The sequence below is a fragment of the Pinus tabuliformis genome, chromosome X (genome assembly GCF_031772625.1).
Source record: "Pinus tabuliformis cultivar Carrire ecotype Pingquan chromosome X, CPIR1, whole genome shotgun sequence".
Taxonomy (NCBI): domain Eukaryota; kingdom Viridiplantae; phylum Streptophyta; class Pinopsida; order Pinales; family Pinaceae; genus Pinus; species Pinus tabuliformis.
Window position 1 is genome coordinate 1,420,523,864 of NC_142308.1, and position 21,502 is coordinate 1,420,545,365.

Consider the following 21,502-nt stretch of genomic DNA (forward strand, 5'->3'; position numbering starts at 1 on the left):
GTCAGTTTACATCATTGACTTTCGATCAAAGGATTCCGTGAAATGTTCGACATCAACTCATTCATTCACATCTCATGGATTGTACTGGGTACTTTGAGAACCATTGACATTACTGGTGGTCTCTCTCACGCTTGTTAACAGTTTACATCATCGACTGGTAATCAAGTGGTTTCTACCATGTTCGACATCAACTCATTTATTCGCATGGCTAGAATCGTACCAATTTGAGAAGTAGAAATGAAGACCCTGGATCTAGTTTCCACCATCCAGGCTGCGAGGAGTTTTGTATTCATTATCTAAGTAGACTAATCATAAACAGATGGTTGCGCCCATACTGTGTCTACAAAAGTCTATGATTATGATGTACTGCAAGATCATTCCTGTATCAGAGTAGTTAGTCTGTTAGTTAAAGTTTTAATTTGAGTATGGGAATGCCTACCTCAGTGATGATATAATCTTATACATGTATTTTGTGTTGAAAATTGCAGGTTCTGACCAGGCTCTCCACGAGATAATCCTTGAAATGATAAAGCACTTCACCCTTCCTAGATAATACAAAACCCTAATCTATTTCAGGCTTCGCACTTTAGGGGGCAATCTGTTACACTAAAAAATGTCACCATGACTATTCACAGTTAGGATGACTCTATCAACAGTCATGCTACCCTCTTAGGCAAGTCTTATGCCTCTGCTCTCCATGTCAAACTCCAAAAAAGAGAGAAAGTCTTTCTAAATGTATTTATCTCTGGGGACGCAGGTTCTCTCAACCTTACCTGCGGGGACGCACCCAATGTTCACAAAAGCTGCGTCTTTGGACGCTCTGTATGTAAAGGGGCAGGTGCGTCCCCCTGTAAAGGTTAAAATGCGCAAGTTTCATCTTTAAAAAGTCACTTGTGGTCATTTCTAGAGCATTCTAGAAGGTTGTTCGACGTGTATTGAGCGCCTCCAGATGGTTCATGCACTCCTACCAAAGAGGAACTTATCCCATCAATAAGGGAGCTATCCCATCCAAAGAGGGGATTATCCCATTGATGGTGGACCTGATTAACTTCCTCTTGAGCACTATAAATACAGGCATTGGGCCAGAAGGAGAGGAGGTTGAAAGCTATACATTTCTAAGGGTAAATGCTGCAGGAATTAGGACTCCCATTTAGAAGCTTGTGAGGAGAGTTTGCCATCTTTGCTTGTTCTATTTGGAAGTGGGTGAGCTTTGTCAAAGTAAAGGAGAACTCTTGATGGACCCTGGGAGGGACTTGCACAACACCAAGGATCAGGTTGTATTTGTTCCTTTTGTTACCTATTAATGCAAATGAGTCCATTCTTCTCAATAACTTGTTATTTATGAGTTGTTTCATGTACTCCTTGGTCTATGTGTTAAATATGTTTTATTCTATGAAATTATCAAGTGCTATTTAATCGTTTGATTGTTAGTGTATGCAGGTTTCAAAGTGAAGGAGGAGCTCATCCGGATCAGCGGAGCTGGACTGCTACAACAGCGTTGGATTACAGGTAGGATCTAAACACTTGATTTCCCGTATAGTAAATGCATGTTTAGAGAAGGATTGCTCTTGTTTGTCTTGTTTGTCACTAGAGAGTCTTAGGCTCCTAGGGAGGTTGGTTGTGTCCGCACAATCGACTCTTTCCGCCTGACACCTTTCCTTTGTCAATCTTATCCTTATGAGGACATTTGGCAGCATAATGACCTACTCTTCCACAAGCAAAACATTTAAAAGGTAACTTACCTCTGAACCTTCCAGTACCCCATTGAAGATTTCTGACAAAATTTGATTCTTCTTCTTCTTTTGTCGCGTGACTTGCTTCATAGTAGTCTCCTTTGCCTGAAGCCTTGAAAGTAGCTTCTCTCCTATCTGATGGACCTCCTTTTCTCATTTCATAAGCAGTTAGAATTCCGTGTAGCTGAGACATAGTAAGAGTTCGTAGATTTTCCTTTTCTTCTATTGCAGACACTTTAGATTCAAACTTGGGGGACAATGATCTTAGAACTTTTTCAACCACAATAGCCTCTTTTATTTCTTCACCCAAGTTTTTCATGCAATTAACAATCTCATCTACCTGAAGGAAATAGTTAGCCACACTTCATCATTATACATTCTTAGATTCTCATACTGAATCCTGAGTGTTTGAAGTTTAGCACGCTTTACCTGTTCATCTCCTTCGTAGCTCAAGACAATCTTGTCCCATATTTCTTTTACGGATTTATATTGCATAACCTTCACGAATTCTGTTTGAGATAAGCATCCCAGCAGAGTATTGACTGCTTTAGCATTTGTTTCATATTTCTTCTTCTCGGCCGGATCTGTAGGAGTAGTTGAAGGAAAAGTGTAGCCTGTATCTATGATGTCCCAAACTTTTGTACCAAGAGATTGAAGATAGGCAGTAACTCTTACCTTCCAATAATTGAAGTTTGTCCCATCAAAAATTGGTGGCCTGATTGATGCTTCCCTCTCGTAGTTGCTCATGATCAATGATCTTCCTTCAAGCGATCAAGATTCTCTGAAGGACCTGCTCCGATACCAATTGTTGCAAATAATACTGAGAGGGGGGGTGAATCAGTATTATCAAGTTCTTTTAATAAATCTTCCTTATTTATACTTTGAATTATTTTTGCAGGTTAGTACCATAAAATAATGAGCATGAACAAGAAAAATAGATAGTCACACCAAAGAACACCAGATATAAGGTGGAAACCCAATGTGGGTGAAAACCACCTGCTGCAATATGTCTCTATCTTCTTTCAAATTAGAAACTCCTTTTACAATGATTTTGTACTGGTGCAGTCCTTTACCAGTACGCAGGCTGCAACCTGCAGAGAGCTACAACTCTCTCTCGTTTTCCAGTCTCTTCTGGAAGGGAGCTACAACCCCCTACTTCTTTTCTTTCAAGGACCACTTTTCATAAATTTTCAAACTGGATCCAAGAATATCAAATAATCATCAAGTACATGCAAATTACCCAAACTCCTTATACAATCAACCAAGAGTCACCCAACTTCTCAGAATGCTGTAAACAGAAAGACAGTACCAGAAATATAAACCCAGAACTCTGCAGCAATAGATAAAAGATAATCAACAAATGTTTTTAAGACAGATCCGCAGTTTTTCTTTATCTGGGCTGCGGGGCTTCGCACTTCACCTTCTGTGCCTCTGCGTATCCCCGCAGAGAGCCTTGAACTGCACTGCGTATCCACGCACTGTGCCTTTAAATGCGCCGCGTACCAATACTGTGCCCACGCACCCACTGCTTCTATCGCACCGCATACTTTCACTGTGCCTCCGCAGTCACTGCTTCTATCATGCCACGTACTTTCACTATGTCCCCGCACCTGCGGCTTCTGTCGCACAGCATACCTCCGCACTTCTGCTTTCTCTTTACTGCGAACCACCGCACCTGGACTTCTGTCGCGCTATGTACCCACGCACTGCGCCTTCTTCTGCTCTGCGTACCCCCGCACTTGCACCGTTAATCACCTGCGAACCTCTGATTAGGGCCAAATTGGTAGTCCACCAGTGTGCCACAGATAGTCAGATGCCCAGATCTGATCATGCGCCCGAGAGATCACACTTCATAGATTCACTTTCAACTTCACTTTTATATAGATCAAGCTTTTAAACCGATAACCCAATATTTCAGATCTTAAGATATTCAATTTGCAAAAGATGCCTTGGCCAAGTGATCTCCTGGCCTATTTATAGTCAAGCCCTTATCCACACCATGGGACAAAACCATCAATAACCAATACAAGGGATCCAAACCGAGGCTAAATTAGATCCTATACCATGGGCCAAAACCATAGGATCAAGAACGGCAGGCTAAATACCACGAGCCAAACACAAGAAACCCCATGTGAGCACGCTTCTCTGCCTTGAAGTGAGTGAACTGGGGGTCCGCACCTCATGAACGGGTAACCTGCGGGTATGAACGCACTTCCTGGCCGGCGTACCTGTGGGTCCGCACCTTTTGAACCATTCACCTGCGTACCTCTTAATTTCCAACATTTTGAGAGCCTGAACAGAGCATTGCCACTTGAGAGTGTTGCCATCAAGTACAACATCTGTAACATAGAGCCATACCAGAATCATAATGCCAACAGTTTGGTTGCCGAGATTGTGTTCAAGTATGGGGTTAGTACAGGGAGCTATAAGGATAAACTATGACAGCCAAAGTGCAATCTTTTTGGCAAAGAACCCTGCATATCATTCAAAGACAAAGCACATTGATGTTCAATATCACTTTGTGAGGGATATGATAGAAGACAAAAAGGTGTTGCTGGTAAAGGTGGACAATTTGAAGAATACTACAGATGCATTGAAAAAATATGTGAGCTCTGAGAAGTTCTCTTGGTGTAGAGAAACAATGGGCATTACAGGGCTAGATAAATGACTAAGCTCTCTTGTGGCCCCCTGTGGAAAGAAAACAATAAGTGGGAGAATGTTGAATTTTGTTATATTATTTCTAGGACTAGGTCACGCAGTTAATTAAGGGGTTGGAGGGGGGGTGGAGCCCCCCCTTTGTTGTGTCGATTGCGTAGCAGGGGGGGTCACAAGGGGTTTGAGGGGTGCAGGTAACCCCCCCTCTATGGGTTCCAAGGCAGCACCCTAGAAAATTTCATTTTCTAGACCCTATGTTAGGTTGGGCAGACCTACCTATGGTTTTGTGCATGTTTTTCACACATGGTTTTAGACGCGATGCTTTTCGGTCCATGTTTTGGACGCGATGTTTTGCAGTCCATCATATTGGATGCTTTGGCATCTATAAATATGTATTGTAACATTGAAAAGAACATAATGAAAAATCAAGCTGGTAGTCCCAGTTTTGGGATCCAGGGGAAAATCTATGTGTATATGTGTTTTATGTGTTATGCTCTCGCATTGTTTATTTTCTGTGTTTTATAATTCGTATGCAGGTAATTTTTGTATGGGGTTAAAACCTAAACCATCTGCCTATTCAATAGTCATTCATTTCCTTTTCTTTTGGACAGAGCTCCGCTAGCTCTACAACTAGTTTCATTTTAACTCTATGTCATTTGTTCTCTATACTACCATTATGGAGACTGATTTCTTTTTTTTTTAATCTCACTTAGTATTTCAATATACTAGTAGAAGTTGGTGGAAACTCTTGTTGACACCTAATCATAGGGATTGGGTGAACAATTGTAATTAGTGTAAATAAATAATAGAGAAAATGAAGAGTCATCGGGAGATGAACTGAACAATCACTCCCTTTTGTATATAATAATGAACAACCTAAATGAATAATACGATTACGTGTGAGGAGTTACCTCTTGGTCTGACATGGTATCGGAGCCAGTGCCATTTTTGGCTTCTCTCTCTTCTTTGTAACTCCTCTCTCGTGACTACTGCCCCTCTCTAGCCACTACTTCCCATCTCTGGAAATTGCTGCAGATGTTCGGCTAGTTATGTGAGGAAACTGCTCCTCAAGCGCAGTTGAGGTATCACTCTCATGGTTTCATAATGTTAAACACAGGTGTGATGAATGAAATTCTCTTATGACTATGTATCAGCTTTCTATCGTGTATTTTTCTCTGTTCATACATTTTAGTGATAAACCATAGTCAATTAGTGTTAAGCATTAATACTAAGTTTAAGCGCTAAACCTTCTCTTAAGCGTCTTTATTAAAATATGAATTAAGCACGTGGGTAGTATTCGACAAGTGGTAAGCGATATCTTGCATGCCCTAAAGGCTAGAAGTGGTATTCCTAAATTTCATGCAATTAACCTTAGCGGGCAACACATAGCACAAGAAAACCACTTTTCTCGTGCACTCTCAACTTGTTATTCATTGTACAATATTTCACACGGGATTACGTGATCGCTGTTGGATCAAGCGGGATCGATCAATGGTGGAGATTGGCCAAGATAGTTGGCGAGCAAGTGACATGATAGTCGTTCGATTAGATGGGTAAGATCTAATGGATATCACATCGGAAGATGCATGTGAGTTAATTTAAATTTCGGATGTGATGTGGTTATTAAAAGGAGTATAAGGTTCAGAGTGATCAAACCATTTGTTTAATGGGTGATCGGATGCATATCGCTTCCGAAAGTGCGCACAGTTTAATGCTAGAAATGGATGCGATAAGGTTATGAACTGGGGTTTTTATTCCTTTTGGTTATGTTATGAGATTGTGTGACAACCATTCGATTGCACGGGTCACATCGATGGTGGAGATCATTTGGGTTAGTTGGTGAGTGGACAACGCAATATCCTTTGGATCTGGAGAAGTGAGATCAACTGCTCGGATTGAAGTGCTTTATAAAAGGAGAAGTCAACGAGGGACCGACAATGTTTGGTCAGATAAGTGGGACCCTTAGGGAGAAAATCCATGTACAAAACTAGATTTAAGCATAGCTAATTGGTTACAAAGTTAACCAGTAGTTGAATTACAGAATACCACCTCATTTTCGTCAACTTCCTCCGTCCTTTCTAAAATGCACTCATTGATATCTATTATGGGAGTGGTTCTCACTGGGAAGGAGAACTACCCTAAATGGTCATGAAAAATCAAACACACTCTCATTTATAATGAGCTATGGAAAGGTGTGTGTGTTGGAGACGGAGACAAAGAGCCAAAACATCCTACCTCAGATAATGAATTCGCCATTTGGGAAAATAAGAACAACAAGGCTTATGCATTGATTGCAACATCAGTAAATGAATAGGTGAGTCGCCATATTTTTCCATTTTCAAATGCGCTTGAAGCCTTGCAAAAAATGAAGGAACTCTATGACTCATACTGTGCACTTGAAGTTGTTCAACTCATGATTCACCCTTGAATTACAAAACGATGATCCTCTTGCTCTTGCATCAGAAGTAAAATCTATTATGCATGATATCAAAGTCACTAATGTTGAATTGGACATTCCTCTGATATCTTTTCTCAAGGAACTTTATCCCACTTACTCAAATTATCTTGAGTCATTGCAACCAAATGGAATCCTCAAAGATATTACCTTTGACTTCCTTTTGAAAAAAATTGTTGAAAGAGAGAAAGCTTTTGGGAAGAAGACAACTCCTCAGTCTTCTCAAGAGGTTGTGTTCCTTGCACATAGAGAGAAGAATCTTGCACAAGATTCTTTGAGAGGAAGAGGTGGTTGAAGAGGAAGAGAAATATATTTCAGAGGCAAGGGGTAGACACTGTCAAGAAGAAAAGTCAGAGTTGCATTGCATACGCTGCAAAAGAGATGGATCACATGATGCATCCACATGCAAGTTTCCTTGGGACAGAATTGAGCATGAAAGAAACCAACCCAAAGGTAAAACTAATGACAAATAGAAAGGTAAAGCACATGAATCCACTCACTATGTTGTGGTACACTGTAATATTGGAGTAAATGAAGACTTATTTAATGCTTCACTTGCTTCTTGGAAAAATTATTGGTTGCTTGATTCAAGAGAAACTTGCCACATGACTTTTAGAAGATATTTTTTTGAAGAATTTTCTGACAATGTTAATGGAGAAGTATACTTTGCAGACAAATCAAAACTCAAGCCATCAGGGATTGGTACAATCAGGCTTAAATTGCCTGATCATCCAGACTTTCTTCTGCATCATGTTTTATATCTCCCACATCTAAGGAGAAACTGACTATCCTTGGTCCACATCTGCTAGAAAGGAAACTCCATTCATATGTTTGATGGCAAGATTGAGGTGAGAAAAACATTAGACCACTCACTTGTCATGACAGGGATAGAAGAAGAAAGGCTTCTCAAGCTACAGGGTACCTTTGCTCGTGCACAAAATTTCTCATACAATTTTCATTATGAAGAAGGTACGTTTCCATAAAGTTTATTATGGCATGCTAGCTTTGGACACTTGAACTATGACAACCTTCGCTTGTTGAATAAAAATGGTGTTACTGGTTTGCCTACAAGTCCTCGGAAACTTAAACAATGTGATGCTTGCATTCTAGGAAAGAATAGCAAACTGTCTTTTCACGATTGACATTCCAGAGCACATAGAAAAATTGAACTCATTCATTTAGATTTATGTGGTCCAATGCCTGTTCCTTCTACAAATGGAAATAAATATATGATGACATTTATTAATGACTACACCAAAATGTGTAGGGTTTATTTATTAAAGAACAAATATGATGCATTTCAAACATTCAAGAACTTTTATACATGGATTGAAAATGATGAAAAATCTCATATTGGCTCTATTCGCACTAATAATGGAAAAGAATACACTTCAAATGAATTTGAAAACTATCTTCGCCAACATGGGATCAAACATCAAACAATTGTGCCTTATAATCCCCAATAGAACAAAGTAGCTGAAAGAATGAATAGGACAATCTTAAATATGGTGCACCCCATGATGTTTTTCAAAAATGTAAAAATGATATTTTGGGCTGATGAAGTTCTATGTGCTATGTATATAAAGAATAGGTGTCCATCTAATGCTACTAGAAATAAGATTCCTTATGAAATGTGGTATGGGCACATTCCTTCGGTAAAGCATCTTAGGGTCTTTGGTTCCACATGTTATGCCTTGATGCCAAAGGTACATAGAAACAAAATTGGTGCAAGAAGTCGTAAGTGTATCTTCCTGGGGTATTCAAACACCTCCAAAGCATATCGTCTCTATGATGGAGTCAATAAAAGCTTTTTTGTATCTAGAGATGTAATCTTTCTTGAATCATCCTAAACTGACAATGTTGTTGAGCGGCAACTTGATTGCTTGGATAGATTCACAAATGCAAAATAATTTGAATAATTTGATAATCAAATTCCACAACTTGAATGGGAGACTCCTATACTAGATAACCCTGTGGAATCTTCTTCTGAAGCACTCTCTCCCCTGCATGAAACTCCAACAACAGAAGATACTTTGAGTGATGTGATTGACAGAATTGAGAGACTCAATCTTGATTCAATCCCAACTCAATCAACGGAGAATCCTGGACCATCTTAGAAAGGTCCCCCAATGTGGCTAACAAAGGCACTTGAAAGTGTTCATCCTGATGAGGTTGGAAAGACAGGAACTAGAAATTCAACCTGGAAAAATGGAGGTGATGTAGATGACTTTGATTCACCTATTGATATGGATGATTCTTATGATTGTGAATTGAATTTGTCTACAGATTTTGAACCGACATCCTTCAAAGAAGCTACTTCTCATGATGAATGGAAAGAAGCAATGCAAAAGGAGTATGATGCCTTGATAAAGAATGGCACTTGAAAGCTAGTTGATCCTCCATTGGGAACAAAACCAATTGGCTGCAGTGGGTCTACAAGAACAAGTATAAAGCTGATGGCTCACTTGAAAAGCACAAAGCCAAGCTTGTGGTAAAAGGTTTTGCACAGAAGGAAGGGATTGATTATGAGCAGACTTTTGACCCCACAACAAAATGGGCTACCATCCAGACACTCTTTGTCCTAATAGCTTAGAACGGTTGGAAAGTCCATCAAATGGATGTAAAAACTACTTTCTTGATTGGATATCTAAAAGAGAATGTTTTTATGTCCCATCGTGAAGGATTTGTTGTAAAAGGACATGAACATAAAGTATGCAAACTTGTGAAATCCTTGTATGGCCTCAAATAAGCACCGCGAGCCTGGTATGAAAAGCTAACTGAGCATCTTCTGAAACTCAAATTCAAACATTATGATCTTAATGATGCAACTTTGTTTGTCAAGAAGGTTGGAAAAACAGTTGTATATCTTGTGGTATATGTAGATGATATTTTGATGACAGGGAAAAATGAGAGCTACATTGCATCCATAAAGAAGGAATTGAGAAAAGGTTTTGAAATGATTGATTTGGGCTATGTTCATTACTATCTTAGCATTGAAGTAACTCAACATTCGAAGTCCATATTCCTTTCTCAAAAGAAATACACTCGAGATCTGTTGAATAAGTTTGGCATGATTGAATGCAATCCTTTGACTACTCCAATGGAACAAAAGTTAAAGCTCACATCCATTGAAGGAAAAGAATTTGAGGATGCAACAAAGTATAGACAACTTGTAGGAAGTCTCAACTACCTAATTACTACTAGACTAAGCATTTCGTTTGTTATTGGAATCCTCTCCAAGTTTATGCAAAAGCCTTGTGAGGGACATTGATCTACTGCAAAAAGAGTTCTAAAGTACTTGAACAGAACTCAAGACTTTGGAATCAAGTATACACAGGTGGGAAACTTCAGCTTCATTGGATACTTTGATTCAGACTTCGATGGAGACAAAAAAACTGGGGTGTCTACTTCAGGTTATGCTATGAGTCTTGGATCATGAGCTGTCTCCTGGAGATCACACAAATAATCAGTTCGAGAAAATTACACAACAGTGGCAGAATATGTGGCAACAGCTGAGGCAACAAAATAAATTGTGTGGCTCAGGAAAACTCTGGAATATTTGCAGGTAAAACAAGTACAATCAACTCCACTCATGATTGACAATACCTCGGAAATAAAGTTTTCCAAGAACCCAAAGTTCCATGATCGAACAAGGCACATCAATACAAAATATCATCTCATTCAACATCATGTTGAGGCCAAAACAATCCATCTTCACCATTGTTCCACTAATGAGCAGATTTCAGACATCTTCACCAAAGCGTTTGGAAGAGAAAAGCTTGAAAGATTCATAACGATGCTTGGACTCACCAACATCCCTTCATATTAAGGGGGGGAATGTTGACAACTAATCATAGGGATTGGGTGAACAACTGCAATTAGTATAAATAAATAATAGAGAAAATGAAGAGTCATTAGGAGATGAACTGAACAGTCACTCCCTCTTGTATACAATAATGAACAACCTAAATGAATAATATGATTACATTTGAGGAGTTACCTCTTAATCTGACAGCTACTCTTCCTCACTTTAATGGCTCAATTGGATTTTTCTTTCTTTTTGATATTTTATTTAGCTTGAAAACAAATATCTATTATCTCTTACTTATATACTATTTTTCTCACCAAACTAACAATTATTCTTTTCCTTTCATTTCTAGGTTGCCAGAAGAATTCTTGCCTCGATTCAGGTTCATCTTCAGGCTTTGCGTTTTGGTCATAATTGTTCTTCAAAGATTATAATGACGTCCTCGGTGCTTAAATAGGTGCTTATGCCTTTGCAATGGGAATATAATAACTTCCTCGGTGCTTAAACGGGTGCTTATGCCTTTGCGATGGGTGGTGCAAGTTCCTCTTCTACCATGTTAAAATGGTAATTTCAACAGCCGTACAGCGACCGCCAAAACCACCAGTTCTCCCCCGCACCACTTTTGCTAAACGCCGATATTTCTTGAGGGGCCAGCGATCAAATCCAGTTGCTGACACGTGGCCACTAGGAACTGTTCCAGACAACCTTTCCCCGGCGCATAAAGCCCATGCGATTTTGACCTCTGGGGAATTGCCGTCAACCGTTTCATTGAATCAACGGTTGTGTACAAGCCTGCACCATATGGACCTGACGTGAAGTAAATTCCCATTGACCGCCAGTTTTTTGTCAGTAAAGTAATTAATGAATATTTACTTTGGTTTGTAGAATGTTGGTAAAAGTCTTTAATTTTATTATTTTTAAAATTCACGGGTGTAATTTTTGTTTTACGGGACAAGTAAAATATATTGTTTTGTTTTGTTTTTGTGTGTATATGCAATGTAATGAAATGCACAGCAGTGCGAAGAAAAAGGGAACAGGGCAGCATAGAATCAAAAAAAAAATTGTGGAGAATATGTGAAATGGAATGCGCAGTAGCGCGGATGTAAAAAGTGAAAGAAAAATTACACAGTAGTGTTGAATTTTTTTTCTTGTAATACAGAGCAGTGTATGTATTGAAACTTTTTACAAACAGTGGTGTAAAAATTTGCAGCTGAGACAGAGTAATTTTCTGAGGAGAGACAGAGTAATTTTTGTTTTGTTTTGGAACTGCATCTGAAGCATTCTCTATTTGTAATCCCTCTGAGAGAGAAAGAAGTTTGTAACAATAGTTTTTATTTAATGAATACAATGGTTTTGTTTATACGTGTGAACTCTGTTCTTCAGAAAACAATTTTTGCTTCCCTGCGATAAGATCCTGTGTTAAAATAGAGCATCTTTCCTCTGTATATTTGTTTGGAATTACCAAAAATTCCCAACATGGTACCAGAGCTTGTCCAGGCTCTTTGAAGGTGTCAAAGAAGTTTAAGGAAGGATTTCTTGTCACAGCAACTTCTCCAGCTGATTGAAGACTCGGTCAAGAAAGAATCCAAGGTATTTCTCAAGTTTTTTTTGTGAGGACAGTTAGTATTTTAAATACACATTCAAGTATTTTGAAGCATAGTTAAGAGTGCAAGAATGGCTGGAGCCAGCACTAGCATGGGTATCTGTAATACTCAGCTCCCACAATTTAATGGGAAAAACTATGACTATTGGGCAATAACTATGAAAGTTTTGCTTGCTTCCCAAGACTTATGGGAATTTGTTGAGGATGGTTTTGAAGACAGCAGATGAAAATGAATTTAATAACTTAACTCAAGCAGAGAAATATCTGTTGAGGAGCAATAAGAAAAAGGATTTAAAAGCCCTCTACTATTTGTATCAAGCAGTGCATGAGAGTGTGTTTCCAAGGATAGCAGTAGCTAAGAGATCCAAAGAAGCATGGAAAACTCTCAAGATAGCCTATCAAGGCATGGAGAAAGTGAAGACAACAAAACTACAGTTGCTGAGGAGAGATTTTGAGAATATCTGCATGAAGGAGTCAGATAATATTGACTCATTCTTCACACATGTGATTGGTTTGATCACACAGATAAGGTCTCATGGAGAGATTCTTGAAGAAAGGAGGATTGTGGAGAAACTATTGAGGATCCTACCCTCAAGGTTTGATGTGATTGTCACCACCATAGAAGAGACAAAGGATCTCACAAACCTCACAGTTGATGAACTACATGCATCACTAATAACACATGAGCAGAGATTGAGTAGGAATGAAAACTCATCTCTAGAGCATGCCTTTAAGACCCAGATGTTCTTTGGAAGAGGAAGAGGTCATGGCAGAGGAAACAAGAGAGGAAGAGGCAGAAGCCAAAACAAAGGTGGAAGAAACAGTCCAGCAAATGCTCAAGGAAGAGGCAGCAATCCAAACTAGAACCAAGGCCAAGTCAACAGCCAACAAAGTGGACAACATCATGCTCCAGGGCAAAGGTATGATAAATCCAATGTCCAATGTCACTATTGTAAAAAATATGGGCATTATGCAAATGAATGTAGGAAGAAGCAGTATGATATGAGTAATAGAACTAATGCAAATGTCACTAGAGAAAATATAAGCCAAAATAATTTGTTTTTAGCTTGTAATATGGCTGAAGAAAAGAGTGAAGATGTATGGTTTCTAGACTCCGGTTGCAGTAACCATATGACAAGAAACATAGCCCTGTTTTCTATGTTAGATCAGAATGTGAAGTCACAAGTCACACTAGGGACTGATAATAAAGTTTCTGTTATGGGAAAATGAGAGGTAAATGTATTAAACAAGGAAAGGTGAAAAGAAAACCAAGCAGATGTTTATTATGTTCCTGGAGTGAAATGTAACCTCTTAAGTATTGGACAACTTGTTCAAAAGGGGTACAATGTTTTCTTTGTGGATGATGTATGCGCCAGCATGGATAAAAAACCCAGCAAACAATGTATTGCTGAAGTGAAGATGATAAGGAACAGGATGTTCCCTCTCAGAATGAAGGCAGATTTAAAAAATAAAGAAGAAATAGCAGCAGTGACACAAGAGGCTTTCTAAAGCGAACCAAAGGATGTAAATTGGTTGTGGCACTTAAGGTTTGGACATCTCAACTTTGGAGGTCTTAACTTGTTGAGTAGAAAAGGAATGGTAAGAGGATTACCATTGATAGACAAACCAGACAGCCTTTGTGAAGGTTGTATCTTGGGGAAACAACACAGAGAAAGTTTTCCATCAGGGAAAAGCATAAGGGCAAAGGCACCCTTAGAGATTGTCCACTCAGCTTTATGTGGACCGATGCAAACTCCATCACTTGTAGGAAGCCACTATATACTAACATTCATTGATGATTTTACTAGAAAAACTTGGGTTTATTTCCTGAAGAACAAAAGTGAAGTGTTTGAAATATTTTGCAATTTCAAAGCACTTGTAGAAAACTAAAGCGGGCTACATATCAAAGTTCTAAGAACTGATAGAGGAGGTGAGTATATCTCCAAAGAATTTCTATGGTTTTGTAGATAAAATGGAATTCATAAGAAATTTACCACTAGGTACACTCCGCAGCAAAATGGAGTTGCCGAAAGGAAGAATAGGTCAATCATGGATATGGCGAGGAGTATGTTAAAGGCAAAGCATTTGACAAATGATTATTGGGTTGAAGCTATACACTGTGCAACGTACATTTTGAATAGATGCCCTACAAAAGCAGTCATGAACATAGTGTCAGAAGAAGCATGGAGTGGGACAAAGCAAGGAGTCACCCACATGAAAGTTTTTGGATGTGTGGCTTATGCACACATTCGAGATCAACTAAGGAAGAAGTTGGACAAAAAATGGGAGAAATGTATTTTCATTTGATACAGTGAGGAATCCAAAGCTTACAGGTTGTATAACCCATCCACCAAGAAGCTTATTGTGAGTAGAGATGTTCAGTTCATTGAGGAGAAAGTTTGGGATGGAAGCATAGAGAAAATAGTGAATGTTAAAAACTCTTTGTCACATGATGAAGATGATGAGGAGATGGCTGAAATACATCCCCAAACAGCAGCACCAACACAAGGGCAGCAAGGGACACCCTTGAGGAGAAATGAAAGTGCTTCTTCAAGCACACCGCAAGGAGGAAATTCAAGTGCTTCTTCAAGCACTTGTACACCAAATGAAAGAGGTAAGAAGTTCAGAAATTTAAGTGACATTTATGAACAAGAGGCAGCAAATGAAGGTATGAACTCTTTGTTTGCTTTATATTGTCATGTTGATGACCCTGTTCATTTCGAAGAAGCAATTAAGGATAGGAAATGGATAGAAGTTATGGATGAGGAGATCGATGCCATAGAAAGAAACAAGACATGGGATTTAGTTGAACTACCAAAAGGAAAAGAAGTCATTGGAGTTAAATGGGTCTACAAGACCAAGAGTAATGCTGAAGGCAAAATAGAAAGACACAACGCAAGACTGGTTGTCAAAGTATATAAGCAGTAGTATGAGAGAGACTATGAGGAAACTTTTGCACCGATTGCTAGAATGGAAACAATGAGAGCAGTGCTGTCCATAGAAGCACAAACAAAGTGGAAAGTTTACCAAATGGACGTGAAGTCAGCATTCCTAAATGGAGTGTTAAAGAAAGAGGTTTACATTGAACAGCCTCTAGGGTATGAAAAGAAAGGCCAAGAGCACAAAGTGTGCAGATTGAAGAAACCTCTTTATGGGCTGAAGCAAGCACCAAGAGCGTGGTATAGTAGGACAGATTCCTATCTACTGGAAAATGGATTTGAAAAATGTAAGGGAGAACCCACCCTCTACATCAAAGAAAAAGATGGTAAATTACTAATTGTTGTGTTATATGTTGATGATGTTATTTTCACAGGTAATGATGATTATCTTATTGAAAATTTCAAAACAGTCACGAAAGAAGAATTTGAAATGACTGACATGGGTTTGCTGAGATACTTCTTAGGAATAGAAGTAGAACAAAATGGAAATGGGATTTTTATCTCACAAGCGAAAAATGTTATTGAAGTGTTGGAAAGATTTAATATGCAGGAGAGCAAGGCAGCAATCACTCCCACAGTGATGGGATTAACACTCAGCAAAGAGGACAGCAGCAAGGATTTTGATCCTAGTTTGTACAAGAGCATAGTTGGCAGCCTCATGTATTTGATTGCAACTAGGACAGATATAATGTATGCTCTTAGTTTAATTTCCAATTCATGGAGAGGCCAAAAGAAGCACATTAACAGGCAGCAAAAAGGATTTTGAGGTATGTTAAAGGTACTAAAAGGTTTGGCATTTTATATACTACTTCAAAATGTTCATATTTAATTGGATACACTGATAGTGATTGGGCTGGAAGTGTAGATGATCGAAAAAGCACATTCGGTTATGTTTTTCACATGGGTTCAAGAGCCATTTCATGGGCTTCTAAAAAACAGCCTATTGTAGCGTTGTCTACAGCAGAGGTAGAATATGTGGCAGTTACAGCAGCAGCATGTCAAACAATTTGGATGAGAAGGATGTTAAGGAGTTTATGCCAAGAGCAAGTAAAAGGAACTGTGACTTTTTGTGACAATAGCTCAGCTATTACATTATCCAAGAATGTTGTGTTTCATAAGAGAACGAAACACATTGACACAAAGTTTCACTACATCAAGGAATTGGTAAACAATGGAGAAATTGTTTTACAACACTGCAGAACCCAGGAGCAGGTTGTAGATATTCTGACCAAACCATTGGGGCAGAAAAGTTTTGAGTTTTTGAGGAAGTGTCTGGGTATGACTGACAACACAGCAGTTGAAATTAAAGGGGAGTGTTAAAATGGTAATTTCAATTGTCGTACTGACAACACAGCAGTTGAAATTAAAGGGGAGTGTTAAAATGGTAATTTCAATTGTCGTACAGCGACCGCCAAAACCACAAGTTCTCCCCCGTACCGCTTTTACTGAACGCCGGTATTTCTTGAGGGGGCAGCGATCACATCGAGATGCTGACACATGGCCACAGGAACTGTTCCAAAACAGCCTTTCCTTGGCGCATAAATCCCATGTGATTTTGACCTCCGGGGAATTGCCATCAACCATTCGATTGAATCAACGATTGTGTACAAGCGTGCACCATATGGACTTGATGTGAAGTAAATTTCCAGTTTTTTGTCAATAAGTAATTAATGAATATTATTTACTCCGGTTCATAAAATGTTGGTAAAAGTCTTTAATTTTATTATTTTTAAAATTCACGAGTGTAAGTTTTTGTTTTACGGGACAAGTAAAATGTATTGTTTTGTTTTGTTTTTGTGTGTATATGCAATGTAATGAAACACATAGCAGTGCGAAGAAAAAGGGAATAGGGCAGCATAGAATCAAAAAAAATTGTGAAGAATATGTGAAATGGAATGCGCAGAAGCGTGGATGTAAAAAGTGAAAGAAAAATTACACAGCAGTGTTGAAATTTGTTTTTGTTTTCTTGTAATACACAACAGTGTATGTATTGAAAATTTTTACACTCTGGTTGTAATCTCTCTGAGAGAGGAAGAAGTTTGTAACATCAGTTTTTATTTAATGAATACAAAGGTTTTGTTTATATATGTGAACTCTGTCATAAAACAATTTTTGCTTCCTTGCTTTAAGAGCATCTTTCCTCTGTATATTTGTTTGGAATTACCAGAAATTCCCAACATACCAAGTAATTGTTGTTCAGACTATGTCTATATCTATGATTATTATGCATTTGCGAAACCAGTAAGTTCGTATGATGTAATCCTTCCATAAGTTCAATAACTAACTTCAAACTTTATTCATAAGTTCGTATGATGTAATCCTTCCCTAAGTTCAATAGCTAACTTCAAACTTTATTCATAAGTTCGTATGATGTAATCCTTCCATAAGTTCAATAGCTAACTTCAAACTTTATTCATAAGTTCAATAGCGAACTTCAAACTTTATTCTTAAATCAAGTAACTTCCTGCAATGTATGCCTTCAAAGTTGTAAATACTAGTCCAGTAATTGTGGTGGAAACACATGAATCTTGTCTATGTCATTCTAAGGGTGATGCGTGATACCAAGAATTGTCAAGAAAACTGATTGATGATTGTTGTCGATGATAGTTTTTAAAATTCCCTCTTAAAAACGAAAGAAAATCTCTTAAGAACAAAATTACAGGAGTGGAAGGATAGAAAATATGACTGGTTGTAAAGCAACTCTAATGATCAGTTAGTACTCGAATGGAGGAGATGCATGATTTTTTAGAACAACTCTAAAATCCAAATTAATATATATCCCTAAATTTCAGAGCAATTGTGCTCCGAGATGTCAAGGATCTGTGTCTGGACATTCTTAACCAGTTGTAAAATTGTTGATCGTAACCAAATGTCAACGATATCGAAGCCTGCCATTGACTTGGCCTTCATTTTTGTTTCAGTTTTACTTCTTACAATTGGTCCATTAAACAATTTATCTTGTTACTGTAGCAGTTAGCTTAGCTCAAGACGTCTCAATGTATTTAGAGGTCGAGGGCTTAGATATAGGTTCTGTATGTATGACTAGTATATTACTAGTATGGTAGCCATTAATCAAGTAGTAGTAACAGGTTCACCGAAGACATGAATATGGATATAGGGGAAACATATGGGCTGCATACTTCAATGGTGTATTCTATAAATCTTGAAAGTTATCCCCTCCATTTCTGCAAACCACATCTGCAATTTCAGGCAAGGAAAGTAAATTGCATTAAAAACCACAGCTGCACTTTATGCAATGAAAGCAAATTGCGTTAAATTTCGCAAACATAATGCCTGATACGTTAAACTCCACTGGTGGTTCTTCAACGGATGGTGTTTAAATTGAAGGATCTCCTGCTGTAATAGCTGAAGCAAGAACAACATCTTGCCTTCTTCCTTCTCTTTCTGGTCAACCCAGAGACAGGATGGGGAGGTTCAACTTGTTAACACGCGGCAGAGCCGCCGATCCTCTGAGCCTCCGGTTTATCAGAAGAGAGATGCGCCCTCCAAGCCCTGCCTTTCTTCCTGGGCTCTCTCTTATGCTTCATGCTCGACTGAAACAGAATCAGGATGACTGAAATGAAATCCTCTCAGTTGTCGCAATCCCCGTGCTTCTGTTTAGCCTAGTTAGCCCCAGGTCTGATTTCTAATTCCATGTAGTAAATAGGTTTTCTTCTATTGAATAATACTTTATAACAATAATATTGATAATTAAATTGTTCCAATATTTTTTTTTAATTATAATATTAACCAAGCATGCACCTTGTCGAACATGATGTAGATCTTACGGTAGGCTGGACAACTGGTCAAGAGGTGGGCAAAGAAATTTATTTAATGTTTAATTAAATTAAATTATATAAAATTGTTGATTATTTTTTTTTGAACACCTAGCCAGCATGATCGTGCATGCATTACATATGGTAATTCCAAAGGAATATCTGGATCATGGTGCATGTATTACATGTGTTGATTCCAAGGTAATATTTGGACACTACATAGTTTGTATCTGGATGATAGCATTCTTGTGTATGCTAAGTTTTCGGTGAAGCCATTACAAATGAGTAACTATGGGTGCTCCACCTAGATGATGCATTAAGTTTGAGTGGGTTATACATTAAGTTTGAGTGGGTTATAACAGGGATAGATTCTTTTTATTTTTATGTACAATGCTCATATTTTGCGTGCATCAGTGAACATCTGGAATTTGCTATGACTCGCGGGTATGCGGGTATGGTTTGGATCAGTGTGTTTGGATGAGTCTGGATAGGTTTTGTCGTTGCTATTGATTGATTGAGGGGAGGAAAAGTGCCTACCCAAGGTTTGATTGGCCTTGCTGCTTCCTCCCTTCCAGTTTTATGATCAATTTTTTGTGTTGTATCCACTTGGTTCCGTGGAATTATCCTTATTCTAATCTCAGGTTGGGTTCTATAGATCTTTGGACTTATTGAATTTATTAAAAGCAATGAGATTTTTCATGACATTTTTTAGTTGCAGAAATCTCCAAGGTAGCTCCTACAAGTTCTCCAGAAAACAGTTCTACAAAAATTGAGAGGATGGAGGATGTGTCAAGTGTGCCATGACTTCCAGAAAATTCTAAAAAGTAGCGTTTATGTATTTCATAATATAATAATTATGTTTAGGATTTCAAGCATGTGTCTAATAAGGCATGATTGCTCCTCAAAATTCTTATTTTGAATTTCACTCTTGGTTTTTTTACTTCATTTATTCTCAGCTTCAGAGTGCATGCATACTAAGCTTAACAATCTGCGGGGCTACCTATCGCATGATCTTATCTCCTCTTTACTTGAATGCCGGATAAACCTGCTCCTCTTTACTTGAATGTCGGATAAACCTGCTATCGAACCTTCTCTCGTCTCATCTACCCATCATTTTCCTCTAGATTTCCCACGGAAATTATAATCTCCCACAGAAATTAGAATGGGATTATCTGAGCTTTAGTAACACTGGTTAGAGTGGACAGGAATTCAATGGTGTTGTTTGGAATTTTGTCAGAGTTTCTTCTTTTATCCCATCAATCTTTTTTCATCAACCGTATCTTAGCCCCACTCACGTTGATGAGATGCAAAAGGATGAGATACTGGTAATGAGATAGTCAGTCATTTCAGTAGTTTATTCGGCAGTTGATTGAGATATTGACTCTGCAGCAGTCCCTTATGTTGACTAAGATATAGGAGCAGCACCAACTGCAGTGATAAATTCAGATGTTTCAGATGTTCCAGGTCGAGCTAATTGATAATAAGAAGTTTGAGTCCCAGTAGCAGTCCGGGCTCATTCATTTTATCATTAAACGAATTGATCCATATAGATTTGATTCACTCGATTCAGAGTCTAAATTTGTTTTCTTGCAGCTGGATAGTATCAGTATCTAATGTTTTTGGTTTTTGTTTTCTATGCTACTTGTGCCATCATGCCACTGGTTTAATACGTGCAGCTTGAACCAACAACAGGCAGGGACTAGCTGCCCCGCAGCCCCACTTGTTATATGTTAGTTCCGGCTATCTGCAAGCCAAATATGATGATCGTCAATAACGGTCGGAAAGCTTTCAAACCATGACCTCTGATTCTCCATCTTGTTCACTGTTTGGTTTGTTTAACCTCCCATGATTGGTTAAACGTGGCAAAGAATTGCACTTTTTGACTTAGCTACTGCAAATCAAAGAAACAATTGGTGCTGTACTATGAGAGAAAGCACAATTAATCCGAAGTTAGACTCCTTCTCTATAGCTTGTAGCCTGAGCAGAAGCGACATGGCCTCCCTCACAGGTGAATGAAATAAATTTACTTAGAATAAGCCAGGGTTTATTGAGAACATACGTGACAGGGTTCAAGGCTATTTGCAATAAATTCATAAAAACAAGTCTAATTCAATTATCGGCCAGCTGCTGAGATATAGAAATAAGCTCTGAGACTCATCAGTAGCAATTGGGAACCGAGTTGTGGGATTCATTAGAAGGCACCATTTTCTGTGCACTATAATAGTCATGGGAGGATATTGAACATGGATCACAAAATCTGGGTGAAGAAGAGACTGGGAGATGGCTCTGTCTTTTGAGAATTAATCTTCAAAAATGGTTAAGTGTTCTTACAAAATTAAATTATAATGTTAAAAGGTTATTGCTTGATCTAAAACTTTGCTATTATTCTGTAAAATAGAGGCCACACTAAAATTTAACTACTATTCTGTAAATTATCTCCACTGTAAAATCAAGGCCACATTAAATTAGTTTGAAAATTGTTTGTTAATCATAAAGATTAGGTTTCCATCCACACACATCATACATGCAAAAA